Raw genomic sequence first — 16,506 nt, 5'->3', positions numbered from 1 at the left:
CTGGGATTTTAGAGCTTTAGAAGAATTTTGCTCTTCCTTGCAGCAACACAGAGAAACAAGATAAGCATTTTTCTAAAGCTCCAAAAGTCCCATTTGTTTTTTTTGCAACGAAGCTTTATGCAAAGAAGCGTCTGCAATCCAGGAGTTCTTCCTGAATACCTATTGGAAAGGGCAAGGTCATGTGGTCTCATGGGAGTTCAAGAAGTGCTGCTGGGCTGGAGAAGCCTCTTGTGTGTGGGGGGGTGTTTTTCAAGTAAAAAACCAAAAATAATAGGAAGATCCTTCAGCCACCTCCCAAACTTAAAAAGGTATGTGGAAACACTGTCCCCTTCCCCAAGGAGAAAATTCTCTGAAATTCTCCCCCTCCCTGCAAAAGAGGCAGAAAAAGCAATGCCTCTTTTGCGGGGGGGGGGGGAGAGAGAAAAATCCTGAAAATAGGGAGCAGGATTCAGCACAGCACTAATTTTTCCACTCAGTTCAAAAGAGGCTGTCTCCATATATCTCTTAATTGAAATCCTGGAGATGATTTATAAATGTAATTTATATGACCATGGCAGATGATCTTGAATGGGCCTCACCTACTTTCCCCCCTCTCCCCAAACCCCACACATATCTCACTTTGCACCACAAGTCTGATCTTATGTGCGTGATAACTCGTGCTCAGTTCCTACCCGAGCAAGAAATTTCCCATTGGCTTAAATGTCAGAATTGGCTGTGAGATTATATCTCATATGTTTAGGGACAATATAGCTCAGATCCAAAAGCACCCAATAGCACCTAGGCTAAAGCCTTATCTACTCCTAATAATGGTTGTAATTTTGTTATATGCACTTAATCCCCTTAAAGTCAGCCGGTTGAAGCACATGCTAATTGGTGCAGGATTACAGCCACCATTCGTCGCTAGAGAGGTGCCCAGATCAATACTTGGACAGTCTTTTGTCCACACATTTCAGTTACTCTTTCTGCTGTGTGAATACACAAATGTATTTTTGGCTAGTTTTATTTAAATGGAATTCTCCTAATGAAATACGGTAATTATCTAGCGAAGCGCATGAGAAGAAATCAGAAAAAGTATCTGGTAAATGATACAAAAGGGATTTGTGTCCCTTTTTACACAAACTCTGGGTTCTTTGCTTCATTGATTTAACTTTGTTAAATACCATACTATTTTTGTATTTGTACTTTTTCTATATATGCACTGCTGTTTTAAGCATGTCCTCACCTGATGGTTCATATTGCAAACTGGCGGCGGGGGGGGGGGGAGATAATTTCTGTGTAAAGAACCTTTTATTAAGCAGATGAGTCTAAAACCAAATAGCAAACTAAGTGCTTTTTTTGTATGTAGCTGAGTAAAGTGAAAATATGTAATGCTTTGTCTGTTTTCTTGCAAATAAATATTTTCCTAAAGAAAAAAAAAAAAGCCTTGTCATTCAGTTACTGGTTTTTGTTTTGTTTGTTTTGACATTTATTTAGAGCAAACAGTCATCTGCTTTTTAAAACTAAAAATGAAAATCACCACACTTCAAAGCTTAGAGTATTTCTGACTTTTTTTATACTGACAGGATGCTTTTACATTGGATGAGAGATAAAAAGCAGTGATATGCCTCATAGTAAAAAACTTGCTTTTTGCTTTAGGGAAAACACTGGACCAAAGCAATTGTGCTTTGGTAAACAAACGAACAAACAAAAAAATAGCCGGGGTGACAGGAGGTAGCATATGTTGTTGTGATGCTCAACAAAGGCTGCAATTGGACTGATTATGATTAGGATTATGTGATCCTACTATTGTATTCTGCATGGGCTTCCAGTCTCCAAGCTCAATTCAAAGTGCTGGTTAACATAAGAACACAAGAAAAGCTGTGCTGGATCAGACCAAAGGCCTGTTTAGTCCAGCATTCTGCTCCCACAGCGGCCAACCACCTGCCTTTGGGAAGTCCCCAAGCGGGATATGACTGCAACAGCACCTTCCCACTTTTATTCCCCAGTAACTGGCATACAGAAGCATTATAATCTTTTAAAGACCTAAATCGAGGGCGGGCAACCTCTGGCCCTCCAAATATTTTGGCCTAGAACTCCCACCATCCCTCACCATTGGCTATGCTGGCTAGGGCTGATGGGAGTTGTAGGCCAAAACATCTGGAAAGCTGCAAGTTGCCCATCCCTGCCTCCTCCCATATGTTCATATCAGTCTGCTCAAAGTCCTCAGTAGATGACCTACCACTACAGGAAGTGCACCTGGTGGGTAACAAGACAGGGCCTTCTCAGGTGAAGCGCATAAACCACTATTTACCTCAGGAAGCTCATTTTCTCCCATACAAACACACACACACACACACACATGCATTGTGGCCTGGCCTCCCTTTACTCTCTGCCATAAGTCTGATGGACAGGCTGAGGTAACACTTGATAGAAGGAGGAGTCTGATGAAGGTGGCTTCTCAGCATTACGGAGTGTGACTCTGTGCTTCCCTTCTCTCCCTCTGCTAACAGCCTACACGGCTGTGTATCCACTACGGTTTAATATATATCAGACTAAAAGTATTCAGATAACTTTCAAATTATGAGATCAAAAGCTACTGAGGACCTGTGTCGATTCCGAGGTGGCCTTACACAGAGAACCATGGGTTCATCGTGAGATGTTGCTATCATGAGCCAATGGGATGGCTTTGTTTCCTGCTGTGTTGTATGTCCATGTAAATGGGTGTGGAGACCCCTATTTACCTTTTGCAACTAGGTCAGTTCACTGATGAAGCATTTGCAACATAAGCACGCTCCAAAATATCCAGATGAGATTCTTAAGGCGTAGTGTACCTAGGCACTGCAACTTTGAGGGTTTGTTCTGTTTCCATGGCTCCTCCTGCATTTTCTTCTTTTTGCCTAACTCAAGAGAAGGGAGAATGACAGATGGGACCCACCTTTGATGCCCTAGTGGTACATTTCCAGCACAGTAGCTTGATTTCAGCTGCTATTAAAAAAAAAATCGCCAGAGGCTGGCTTTGTGTTTTAGCAGCCTGTTAAGCACTCTGTCTACTGTCTACATACCACATAACACTGTGCAGATTTACTACCAGCAAATCTAGAAGTGAGGAGGTGGTTGAAGTGATTTTAAGATGACATGCTGTGGTCAAGCTGATTGTCCTGAACAACATTTTTGTATCCTACCTTAAGCTGGCTGTGTTAGGAGGTGTGGTGTCATATTGCTATGCATCTTGAGTTCAGCAATGAGCTTTGATATTGTTACCATGCTTGCTTATGACCATTTCTATTCACATTTTATGTATTTATTAATTAATAATATTTATATACCGCTTAATATTAACAATATCCAGGCAGTTCATATGCCAATATTAAAAGCCACATTTAAATACAATATTAAAACACTATTAAAAACAATTTTAGCTACAACAACAAAACAAATAGATAAAATACACTAATAAAACAAAGAACTACAATAATACAAAACAGTACAAAAAGCTGTGAGATGAAGCAGCAGATAATCATTTGAAGTTATTACAAGCCAGAGAAGGCCTCGGTGAACAAGTGCGTTTTCAGGAGGCATTTGAAACATACCACATTTTCTGCCTCCCAAACTGCACGGTGGAGGTTTTCCAGAGGTTGTGCACCACCACGGAGAAGGCCCACCTTTGAGATATTACAAGGCAACGTTCTGTTGCTACTTCCCCATGTTTATGGAAAAAGCCTTTCTGGAACAAAAATGACTAGGGAATAATTTAGCTCACATGCTGGGGGGCCTTCTCCCCACTGTGGCCAAGGCTCTATTCTGCTGGTGCAGAAGTTTATAGCAGTCTGGTAGAGCTGACCCAGAAACCAGGACATTTACTAAAACACACTGGAGCATAGCAGGTATAACTTAGGCACGGTCATCTAGGTAGCGGAATGCCCTTGTAAGGTACTCAGGATGGGTGGATGCGGGGGGGGGGGAGCAACACAGGCGAGATCACGCCTTTTCAGAAATGGAGGTTTGGTTGAAAAAGTAAAAGACAGTTTATGCATTGGCAGGGTGTTCCAGAGAAGGGAAGGAGTGAGGGAGGTGAGAAGTGAGATAGTGAGCCAAAGCAGGCTGCAGAGGGATGCTTTGGCCTTTGGGGTGGGAAGGGTGGGTTGAAGTGGTGAAAGCTGGAGATCTGTCAGGAGGAAGAGAGGGATGGAAAGAACAATCGCTTTCCTTCCTTATACTCTGTGTGAAACACAGGGATGGGGAGGGAGATGCCTTAGCAACAGGGTAAATCCAAAAAGAGGCAGGAAGAGGCTTCCCTCAACTACAGCAAGGCTGCAGAGCCTGCAGGCCAAATTGGGCCCTCCAGAGGTCCTAATCTTGCCCTTCAGGGTTCTCAAAAAGTCCATGGCCCCTTCCCTAGGCCCCTCCCCCCAACTCATGCTGATTATTTGGTGGTTTGCCAGCTTTTGTGCAGTTTTTTCCCCATTCTAAAAGGTTGAAATGCCGCTCCCAAGGCTTAGTTACTGGCACTAAGTGCTTTAAACTGAAATATGCTGGTACATTTGGTGTTTTGGCCCCACTCCTTTTCACCTTTGGTCCCACCCACCACTGGAATGCGGCCCCCGAGATCTCCTCTGAAATGAAATTCAGCCCCTGAGCTGAAAGAGGTTCTTAACACTCCTGCTTTACTGGAGTGCAGAGACCACCGGATGAGGGAATACAGATAGAAGGGCCCACAAAGCTGGGAGTTCAGACTCATAAGAACATCAGAAGAGCCATGCTAGATCAGACCAAGGGTCCATCTAGTCCAGCATTCTGTTCACACAGTGGCTAACCAGCTGTCGACCAGGAACCCATAAATAGGGCACAAGTTCAACAGCACCCTCCCACCCATGTTCCCCAGCAAATGGTGTACATAGGCTCACTGCCTCTGGTACTGGAGGTAGTACATAGCCATCAAGACTAGTAGCCATTGATAGCCTTTTCCTCCAGCAAAAACCTGACTCGGTCAGGTTACTTTTATCCCAGCAAGACCTCTCCTGGGATCTCCTTAAACATCATGGTTTAGAGGTGCAAGGATTGGCACCAATCCAGGAGCTGGTCAGATTGAATTCATCCCAGCGAGGACACTCTCCTGAAAGAACATTCAGAAAACTCACAGGAGACTTGCTCAGTTCAGGGGCCCTAAGAGGGCAATCCTATGCATGTTTAGACAGAAAAAAACATCCCACAACTTCCAGCATTCCCCAGCCAGCATGCCTGCCTGGGGCATGCTGGGAATTGTTCGAATTTTTTCTGTCTAAACATGCATAGGATTGTACCTGAAGTGAGTTATAGCCTTAGAAACAAAGACTCAAGTAAGAACGGGATGGTCCTGGAATAGACAATTTCCAGGTGAACATAAGAAAGACAACTGTGTTCTTCTGCTTGGCCCAAGGAGGGGGTCTGGGCTCTAGGTGGGCATGTTATAGCACTACTTGTGAGGACATTCAGATTCTCTGGACTCTTAACAGCCACCAGCTCAGTAATACTATATGGCCTTAATTAAGGGACTTGAACCTCTTTCAGCCAGAGGGCTAAATTTCATTTCAGAGACGCTCTTAGGGGCTGCATTCCAGTGGTGGATGAGACCAAAGCAAAAAGGATGTGGCCAAGAAACAAAACTACCAGCATTTTTTTGTTTAGTTAAGCAGTCACTGCCAGTAACTGCCAGTGGGTGGAGCTTAGAATCATAGAATAGTAGAATCATAGAATAGTAGGGTTGGAAGGGGCCTACAAGGCCATCAAGTCCAACCCCCTGCTCAGTGCAGGAATCCAAGTCAGAGCATCCCTGACAGATGGCTGTCCAGACTTGTCTTGAACGCCTCCAGTGTGGGAGAGCCCACCACCTCCCTAGGTAATTGGTTCCATTGTCGTATTGCTCTAACAGTCAGGAAGTTTTTCCTGATGTTCAGCCGGAATCTGGCTTCCTGTAACTTGAGCCCATGATTCCGTGTCCTGCACTCTCTGGGATGATTGAGAAGAGATCCTGGCCTTCCTCTCTGTGACAACCTTTCAAGTACTTGAAAAGCGCTATCATATCTCCCCTCAGGCTTCTCTTCTCAAGGCTCAACATGCCCAGTTCTTTCAGTCTCTCTTCATAGGGCTTTGTTTCCAGTCCCTTGATCATTCTTGTTGCCCTCCTCTGAACCCTCTCCAGCTTGTCTGCATCCTTCTTAAAGTGCGGTGCCCAGAACTGGACACAGTACTCCAGATGAGGCCTAACCGGTGCTGAGTAGAGGGGGACTAGTTCTTCCCAGGATTTGGAAGCTATGCTTCTATTAATGCAGCCCAAAAGAGCATTTGCCTTTTTTACAGCCACATCACATTGTTGGCTCATATTCAGCTTGTGATCGACAACAATTCCAAGATCCTTCTCGCTTGTAGTGTTGTTGAGCCAAGTATCTCCCATCTTGTAAGTGTGCATTTGGTTTCTTTTTCCTAGGTGCAGAACTTGGCATTTATCCCTATTAAATGTCATTCTGCTTCTGCTAGTATGCAGCAAGTTCTTAAGTTGGCCTAGCTCACTGCATTCATTGGATTCACAGTCCTTGCTGCCTGTATAGCTCTCAGAATCCCACCTTTGTCGCCACAAATTGTTGTATATGTGGAGGGAATGACTGTATGACTCATCAGGCCTCAAACACAACTGTCTTTCATTTATTACACACAGAACTGTAGAACTTAGCAGAAGCTCCACCCACTGCTGCTACTCCCAACTCTACAGGAGCTGCCAAGGTTCAAAACAATAACTAACCAACAGTCCCCCCGGCCCCATACATCACTAAAAGGCATTTCAGCCTTTTAGAACTGGGGCAGGGGGATTGCACAAAAGCCAGGAAACCACCAAACTATTGGTGGTCTGGGGAAACAGGGTGAGGCCAGGGGAATGGGAAAGGAGCATGGGCCTCTGGGGAACCTTAGAGGATGGTATGGGAAACCAGGAGGGCCAACCTTGGCCCCCAGCCCTGAGGTTCTGCACCCCCAATTAGGAAATGGAGGAAGATTTGGCATTAATCCAAGAAATTCCAGGCTAGTGTATAGAGGGTAGAGACACTCCCTTGTCCATTTCAATAGAGTAGCCTTCCCCAACCTGGTGCCATCCAGATATTTTGGACAGCAACTCCCATCAGCCGCAGCCAGCATGGCTAATGGTTAGGAATTCTGGGAATCCAATCATCTGGAGGGCACCAGGTTGGGGAAGGAAGCAATAGAGGGGTTTGGCAGGACTTGCACTGTATTTTGCCGTAGCTTGCTAGATCTTGCCAGCCAACCTCTCCAGACAAAATGGAGACTTTTGTGAGAGAACACAAAAAGGAGGTGTGCTGGTGCTCCTGGCAGCATCTTAGGTCACTCACATAGGAAAAGGAGACGACCTCTGCCACTGCCCCCCCCCAGGAAGTAATTGCAGATCCAGCAGGGTAAATTAGGCAGGGTGAGGTGGTTTGCCTCATTCGGATACCATAAAAAAGTAATTATTCAGTAATTGAATGATGGTCCATTATTGAATCTATGGTCTATTATTGAATGCATGGCCGATTATTGAATATATCATTATATTTGACCACCAATTGGGGCTTTTCCCTCAGACACCAACATTTCTTGGGTTTCCCAGCCACTTCCTTCTGACCCTAGCCAACATACGGTAAACGATTCTGTCTGCTTGCATGAAACTTGGATGCTGGAATATTGATTTTTCCTCCTTTTAATCCCACCTTAAAACAACATGTTTAAGATCGCTATGGGCAGTGGAGGCTGGTGCCTCCTTGAGAAGCACCTTGGGTAGCTGCTATCAAGTTCTGATTGGTTCTGACTGAAATCCTGAGCAGATTCACTTTCCCACCTACATCAGAGCTACCAGCTTCCATTGCCTTTGATTTCTTAGAATCATAGAATCATAGAATAGTAGGGTTGGAAGTTCATCGAGTCCAACCCCCTGCTCAATGCAGGGATCCAAGTCAGAGCATCCCTGACAGGTGGCTGTCCAGCCTCCTCTTGCATGCCTCCAGTGTGGGAGATCCCACTACCTCCGTAGGTAATTGGTTCCATTGTCGTATTGCTCTAACAGTCAGGACGTTTTTCCTGATGTTCAGCTGGAATCTGGCTGAACATAAGGAAAAACTTGTTTGATATAAGCCTGCAAAATGTGCATGTCAGGGTTCCCCTTATGACCTGGACCCCCTGAGCAACTCCTTAAGGACCTCTTGCCTCCTTAAGAGTCCCACCTTCCTTGTTTTAAACTTCCCAATAATGTGGGCTGTAGACATGTGGTTATTGACACTCCAGACATCTGGGTGTTAACCACAATAGTTTACTGGTAAATTTAAGCAAGCAAATTAGAACTAAAGGTATTTTCTCAATAGAGCTGCGTGATACAAAAGGCATTAAGTGAAAATAAAAGTTGCAAAATGCAAGTTCCTCTACCCTAGTTGACTTCTCCAGGCTGCTTCTTCCTGCTCTGGTCTCCTCTCACTGGGTCTCTCTCCCTTTATATCCCCCCACCTCAAACTGAAAGTACTGTTTCAAACCTAGAGAAATGAAACCTAACTCAGGAAAATGAAACCAAACAGGGAAATGAAACTATTTCTCTCAGGTTATCCACTCCCAACATCCCCTGCCCCCCCCCCCCCGTCCCAGGTCTTTAGGCCTGACTTTTTTATTTTCCTTGTCCCTTTAGGCCTCAAATCTTCACAGTGCAATTCAGCCAGTACTATGAACTGAGGTGAGGCTTCTCTCAGAAAGGAAATAATCGAATCATTGCACAGGCTTGACTGTACCAGGTGTCCAGCCCCATTGAAGATAGATACCTACTGGGCTTTGCCCAGATGTAATGAATGGGTAATTCATCCATCTCAGAAATCTTTGCACCAAATGATGCAGAGCTGAGCATTTGATTTTGCACTAAGAACAGGCTGGGATTGAGGCGGGAGGGGATGGAAATTAGAGGAGATTAATGCATAAATAAATGCTGTATGAGAAGATTGAGAGTAGCATAGATGCACTGACCTACTGCTTGTGAATGTATTTTATGACTAGGGCTAAAAAGAGACCTTGTGAATCTGGCAAATGCCACAGGTTGTATGCTAGATTAATACCCTAATTTTATAAAAAGGAAATTCATTGCAAAGACCAATCATGTTTCCTAGGGTATTGATTTACTTACATATATTAACATTTATAACCTGATTTTCTTTCTTTCTTTCTTTCTTTTTTTTTTTTACTCAGGATGGTACATAGAGAATATTAAAACCAGCAGAACAAAAATGCAAAGATGGCACTTAAAAAAAAATGTGGTAGTTCTTTTCTTTTTTAAACTGTCAGCAGCAGAGGTTCAGAATATCATGTCACGTTCATTCCTCGAAGTAATGCGACATGTCTGACAAAATAAAAACATGTTTTACTTTCCTTGGAAACTCAAGAACTAGACATAGACAGAGGGCCAAAACAGACACTATTTTAAATCTGTGTCTTTGTTTTTAATCTAGAGTAGGCACAGTGAGGAGGATCAATCCAGATCTTAAAGTCCCCCTGTTGTTGTTCAGTCGTTAAGTCATGTCCGACTCTTCGTGACCCCATTGACCATAGCACGCCAGGCCTTCCTGTCCTGCGCTCTCTCCCGGAGTGTGCTCAAGTTCATATTCATTGCATCGGTGATGCTATCTAGCCATCTCATCCTCTGCCGTCCCCTTCTCCTTTTTTCTTCAATCTTTCCCAGCATCAGGGTCTTTTCCAGTGACTTTTCACATTAGGTGGCCAAAGTATTTGAGCTTCAGCTTCAGAATCTGTCCTTCCAATGAGCAGTCAGGGTTGATTTCCTTTAGGATGGACTGATTGGACCTCCTTGCAGTCCAGGGGACTCGTAAGAGTCTTCTTCAGCACCACAGTTCGAAAGCATCAATTCTTCAGCGCTCAGCCTTCCTTATAGTCCAGCTCTCACAGCCATACGTTACTACTGGGAAAACCATAGCTTTGATTATGTGGACCTTTGTCGGCAAGATGTCTCTGCTTCTTACTATGCTGTCTAGGTTTGCCATAGCTTTCCTCCCAAGGAGCAAGCACCTTTTAATTTCATGGCTACAGTCACCGTCTGCGGTGATCTTGGAGCCCAAGAAAATAAAATCTGTCACTGCTTCCATTTCTTCCCCTTCTATATGCCAGGAAGTGATGGGGCCAGATGCCATGATCTTCGTTTTTTTAATGTTGAGTTTCAAACCAGCTTTTGCACTCTCCACTTTCATCCTCAACAAGAGGCTCTTGAGATCCTCTTTGCTTTCTGCCATTAGGGTGGTATCGTCTGCGTATCTGAGGTTGTTGATAATTCTCCCAGCAATCTTAATTCCGACCTGTGATTCATCCAACCCGGCGCTTCTGATGATGTACTCTGCATATAAGTTAAACAAGCAGGGCGACAATATGCAGCCTTGTCGTACTCCTTTCCCAATTTTGAACCAATCGGTTGTTCCATGTCTGGTTCTTACTGTTGCTTCTTGACCCTTGTACTGGTTTTTCAGGAAACAGGTAAGGTGGTCTGGTACTCCCATCTCTTCAAGAATTTGCCAGAGTTTGTTGTGATCCACACAATCAAAGGCTTTAGCATAGTCAATGAAGCAGAAATAGATGTTTTTCTGGAATTCTCTTGCTTTCTCCATGATACAGCGAATGTTGGCGATTTGATCTCTGGTTCCTCTGCCTCTTCGGAACTCAGCTTGTACTTCCGGTAGTTCTCGGTTCACATACTGCTGAAGCCTAGCTTGTAGGATTTTGAGCATCACCTTGCTGGCATGTGAAATGAGCACAATTGTACGGTAGTTTGAACACTCTTTGGCATTGCCCTTCTTTGGAATTGGAATGTAAACTGACCTTTTCCAATCTTGTGGCCACTGTTGAGTGTTCCAAATGTGTTGGCCTATTGAGTGCAGCACTTTAACAGCATCATGTTTTAGGATTTTAAATAGCTCAGCTGGAAGACTGTCATCTCCGCTAGCTTTGTTGTTAGTAATGCTTCTTAAGGCCCACTTGACTTCACTCTCGAGGATGTCCGGCTCAAGTTCAGTGACCGCACTATCATGGCTATCAGGGACATTCAGATCTTTCCTGTATAGTTCTTCTGTGTATTCTTTCCACCTCTTCTTAATCTCATCTGCTTCTGTTAGGTCCCTGCCTTCTTGGTCCTTGATCATGCCTATCTTTGCACAAAATGTTCCCTTGATATCTCCGATTTTCTTGAAAAGATCTCTTGTCTTCCCGTTCTATTGCTTTCCTTGATTTCTTTGCATTGTTCATTTAAGAAGGCCTTCTTGTCTCTCCTTGCTATTCTCTGGAACTCTGCATTCAGTTGGATATATCTTCCCCTTTCTTCTTTGCTTTTCACTTCCCTTCTTTCCTCAGCTACTTGTAAAGCCTCATCAGACAGCCACTTGGCTTTCTTGCATTTCTTTTTCTTTGGGATGGATTTCGTTGCTGCCTCCTGAACAATGTTGCGGACCTCCGTCCATAGTTCCTCAGGCGCTCTGTCTATCAGGTATAATCCCTTAAATCTATTCCTCACCTCCACTGTATATTCATAAGGGATATGATTTAGGGAATACCTGAATAGTTTAGTGGTTTTCCCTGTGTTCTTCAATTTAAGCCGAAATTTTGCAAGAAGCAGCTCATGATCTGAGCCACAGTCAGCTCCAGGTCTTGTTTTTACTGACTGTATGGAGCTTCTCCATCTTTGGCTGCAAAGTACATAATCAATCTGATTTTGATATTGACCATCTGGTGATGTCCATGTGTAGAGTCGCCTCTTGTGCTGTTGGAAAAGAGTGTTTGCTATGATCAGCGTGTTCTCTTGACAAAACTCTATTAGCCTTTGTCCTGCTTCATTTTGTACACCAAGGCCATGCCTGCCTGTTATCCCGGTGATTTCTTGACTTCCTACTTTAGCATTCCAATCCCCTATGATGAAGAGGACATCTTTTTTTGGTGTTAGTTCTAGACGGTGTTGTAGGTCTTCATAGAACCGATCAACCTCAGCTTCTTCGGCCTCAGTGGTTGGGGCATAGACTTGAATTACTGTGATATTGAATGGTTTGCCTTGGATTCATACTGAGATCATTCTGTCATTTTTGAGATTGTACCCCAGTTCTGCTTTTCCCACCCTTTTGTTGACTATGAGTGCTACTCCATTTCTTCTAAGGGATTCTTGCCCACAGTAGTAGATATAATGGTCACCTGAATTAAATTCGCCCATATTTGTCCATTTTAGGTCGCTGATTCCCAAGATGTCTATGTTCAATCTTGCCATCTCATGTTTGACCACCTCCAGCTTCCCTTGATTCATTGATCTTACATTCCAGGTTCCTAAACAATATAGTTCTTTACAGCATCGGACTTTCTTTTCACCACCAGACACATCAACATCTGAGTGTCCTTTTGGCTTTGGCCCAGCCACTTCACTCTTTCTGGCGCTACTTGGAAATTCCCTCTGCTCTTCCCCAGTAGTATATTGGACACATTCCGACCTGAGGGGCTCATCTTCCGGCATCATATCTTTTAGCCTTATGATACGTTCCATGGGGTTTTCTTGGCAAGAATACTGGAGTGGGTTGCCATTTCCTTCTCCAGTGGACCACATTTTGTCAGAACTCTCTGCCGTGACCTGTCCGTCTTGGGTGGCCCTGCACGGCATAGCTTATGGCTTCACTGAGTTACGCAAGCCCCTTCGCCACAACAAGGCAGTGATCCATGAAGGGGAAAAGTCCCTCTACCCTCACACTAGGGTCCCAATCCATATAGCCCCCCCACCACTCTAGAGTAAAAATGAAAAAATAACGATGTAGCTGACAGACACAGATTTAATGTAATGTCTGTTTTGGCCCAGAGTTTCATGGTGAGGGAATTCCCATGACTCAGCACAACCACTGTGAATATACTACTACAGTCAGCTACTAAACGTATGCAGATGAAACTTCTAACAGGGCCTCCCCAGTAGATCTCACCATGTGAGGGGACTCACATGGGGGTTCATTGTCTATCCCTCATTGTAGTAAGATGTTAATTCAACCTATAAGATGTAAAGTTAACAGGAAGTGAATTGGAGGAGCTGTGGGGAGAGATGCATGTGTTCTTTTTGGATGTACTATGAGGACTGGGACACCCATTAATGATAAATTATAAAGGCTGCTGTTGAAAAGGGCAGCTCAAGGAAACTGCCTTATACCAAAGCCCTATTCAGGTGTTCAGCCCAAACAGGGTATGCAAACACCAGGAAGGGGCAAGAAGCCACATATGCTAACTCTGCCTCCTATGGCCCCATGTTTGCTGGGCCCTGCCTTCCATTCCATGGTGCTCTATCCACAAGCTCCCCACATTGAAGCCTGAAGAAGGTTTCTGCTCACATTTGCTTTGAATGCAAGGAGGACTCTCTGCACTATCGCAGGGGCCCAGCTTTCTTATGGTCCCCCATCGCCCAGAGAGTTCTGCTTGTGTTCAAGTGAGAGGAGAGACCCTCTTCAGACAGCAAGGTCAGGGACTGGGCAGGGCAGGGCCCAGCATGCACACGGATGTCAGAGGCGGGGCTAGCATGTGGGGCTCCATGCCCCTTGCTCATGTTTGCGTGCCCTGTTCAGGCTGAATGCCTGAAGGGGGCTCAAGTCGAACCATTTGTCCATCTAACTCAGTATTGTCTACCCTGACTGACAGTGGTTCTCTGGCGTTTCAGACAGGAATCTTTCCCAGGCCTACCTGGAGATGCCAGGGGTTGTACTTGGTATCTGTTGCATGCAACGTTTGTGCCAGTGGAGGCTGTTGGCTCTGATGTCAGTGTGGTGGTGAACCCGCTCCAAGTTTCAGTCAGAACTCTAAAGGGGCAGCTTGGATAGCTGACTGATTCTGACTGAAACCCGGAGAATTCTGTCTGGTTCTGACTGAAACCCAGAGGAGATTCACCACCCCACTGACATTGGAGCCAACAGCCCCCACTGGTTTGCACTCTGTCTCTGACTGCAGCCATCTTTGTGCTGGGTTTTTCTCTTCCTCTTCTGCAGTGTGCTGCACAGTTCAATCTACATTCTGACATCATTACTGTGCTTTTCTCTCCCTCCACCCCCTCTCTTTATTTCCGATATTTACATTATGCCTCTTAAGTGTGTTGATTTGCTAGGCAGCTATCTGTACAAAATTACAATAAAACCATACGATGACAGCAGTTAAACCAATGGCAACAATTAAAACAGGCAACGTAAAATGGCAGAGTAAAATGCAAATGAACAGTAGCAGCATTCAATTACATAAAGCTGAGGAGAGCGACAGTGTTTTTCGCCCAGCAGTTGGCAGGGGTGGAGAAACACACAGTGTAATGATCTCCAGAGACAGGGCCGGTTATACTATCAGAGGGAGGACCTTTTCTGTGGTTGCACCATTTGCCAATCCTTCCCTCAGAAAGTTCTCCTGGTGCCTTTGCTATTGTCATGTAGACATCGGACTAAGACCATTCTATTTCCCTGAGTTTTTAATTACATATGGCTTTTATGCCATGGTATTCTGGTTTTATTACAGCTGTTTTAGTTATTTTATTGTAGTACTGTATGAATGTTATTCATTTGATTTTGTACCCTAGAGGGGCCGCGGTGGCTTAGTGGTTAAGACGCTGAACTGCAGACTGGAAGGTCGGCAGGTCAGCAGTTCGAGACCCGAGTGCCGCGTGACGGAGTGAGCTCCCGTCTTCAGTCCCAGCTCCTGCCAACCTAGCAGTTCGAAAGCAAGAAATTGCAAGTAGATAAATAGGTACCGCCTCGGCGGGAAAGGTAACAGCGTTCTGTGCACCTCGGTGTTCAGTCATTCCGGCCACATGACCACGGAAGCGTCTTCGGACAGCGCTGGCTCTTCGGCTTAGAAACGGGGATGAGCACCGCACCCTAGAGTCGGACACAACTGGTTGGGGACACCTTTACCTTTATGAATGTTATTCATTTGATTTTGTAAGCCATCTTGTGGATTGTTCTGTAAATGGAAAAGCAGGATATAAATCACTTAGGACACAGGTGTGTGTGCATATGTGTGTATCTATAGATATAGTGGAAAGGAGCAATTTTCAATTATTTTCTCTTTTGTAGGAATTGGGATGAACTGATAGGCATTTGTTACTGTTGTTAAGTTTTTACAGTGCCCAGAACTGTGCTATAGGTTTTGCTGTGCAGCTAGGAAGATGGTGTTTGCCACAAGAATGTAGAGCTTAAAAAAAAATCTTTTCAGCTACCATGCCGTCTTTTATCATTACACATATCCTACAGTTATGCACCCTAGTAAATTCACTCCTCCTCATGTCTGTGTGCATGAGTAGAATCTAGCTTTTGTAGGTGTTGGGATGAACTGATGGGCATTTTTTGATATTGTTAATTTTATAGTGCCCGGAATTGTGCTATAGGCTTTACTGTGCATGCTGGCTGGGGAATGCTGGGAACTGTAGAACTTTTTTTCTTGCACAGCATTGCACCCTTAAATGCAAAAAATAATAAAATACTACATGTTAGCTTGGGGGAGAACTGGACACTGGGCTGCCTTTTCTTCTTTGGGTGGCCACCCAGTATGGCTTGTAATGCAAAGTTCCACTTGGGAGTCATAGAGCAGATACCAAAAGGAATCTAAGACTTATTGTCTAGGGGAAGTGGTTTCTGAAAAATAACTTCTGCATCCTCATTTTACAAAACAAGTAAGAAAACAGCTGGTAATCGCAACCCCAAACATTCTATTCCACTGCTGAAATATATGAATTAAGGGCACAATTTTTTACCTTATTATTGCATAATACATGAAAAGAAGAGAGACCTGAAGAGAAGAAGGTGGTGATGTTGAAATATTTAACACACACACACACGTGTGCATGTGTGCGTGCGTGCATGCGCATGCATGTGCATCTATAGATATAGTGGAAAGGAGCAATGTTCAATTATTTTCTCTTTTGTAGGAATTGGGATGAACTGATGGGCATTTGTTACTGTTGTTAATTTTTTACAGTGCCCAGAACTGTGCTATAGGTTTTGCTGTGCAGCTAGGAAGATGGTGTTTGCCACAAGAATGTAGAGCTTAAAAAAAAAAAAATCTTTTCAGCTACTATGCCATCTTTTATCATTACACATATCCTACAATTATGCACCCTAATAAGTTCACTCCTCCTCATGTCTGTGTGCATGAGTAGAATCTAGCTTTTGCTGGAAGGGATGGCAGCTGTCAAGAAAGGTTCATTAAAAGGTATGTTAAGTGTGATAAGGTACACTGTACCACCGCTCCTAAGTCTACAGATGTATATGTGGAGAAACTGTAGAACCTCAGAGTTAAAAACACTTGGAAGAAGTATATTTAGCATAAAAATGGTTGTCATTTCAGGCCAACCTGCTCATCCTCAGCCAAAGCTTGTCTTCTGTCAAACATTCACCCAAATTAAACCTACACTAATATGATCATCATGATCCATCTCCATCACCAGTTCCTCCACCGTTAATGAATGATTGAGAAGAGATGCTGGCC

Source organism: Heloderma suspectum, chromosome 7 (genome assembly GCF_057233095.1).
Source record: "Heloderma suspectum isolate Gila_16-S chromosome 7, 16-S_ref, whole genome shotgun sequence".
NCBI lineage: Eukaryota > Metazoa > Chordata > Lepidosauria > Squamata > Helodermatidae > Heloderma > Heloderma suspectum.
The sequence above is the reverse complement of the archived record's forward strand: the minus strand, read 5'-3'. Positions refer to the sequence as shown.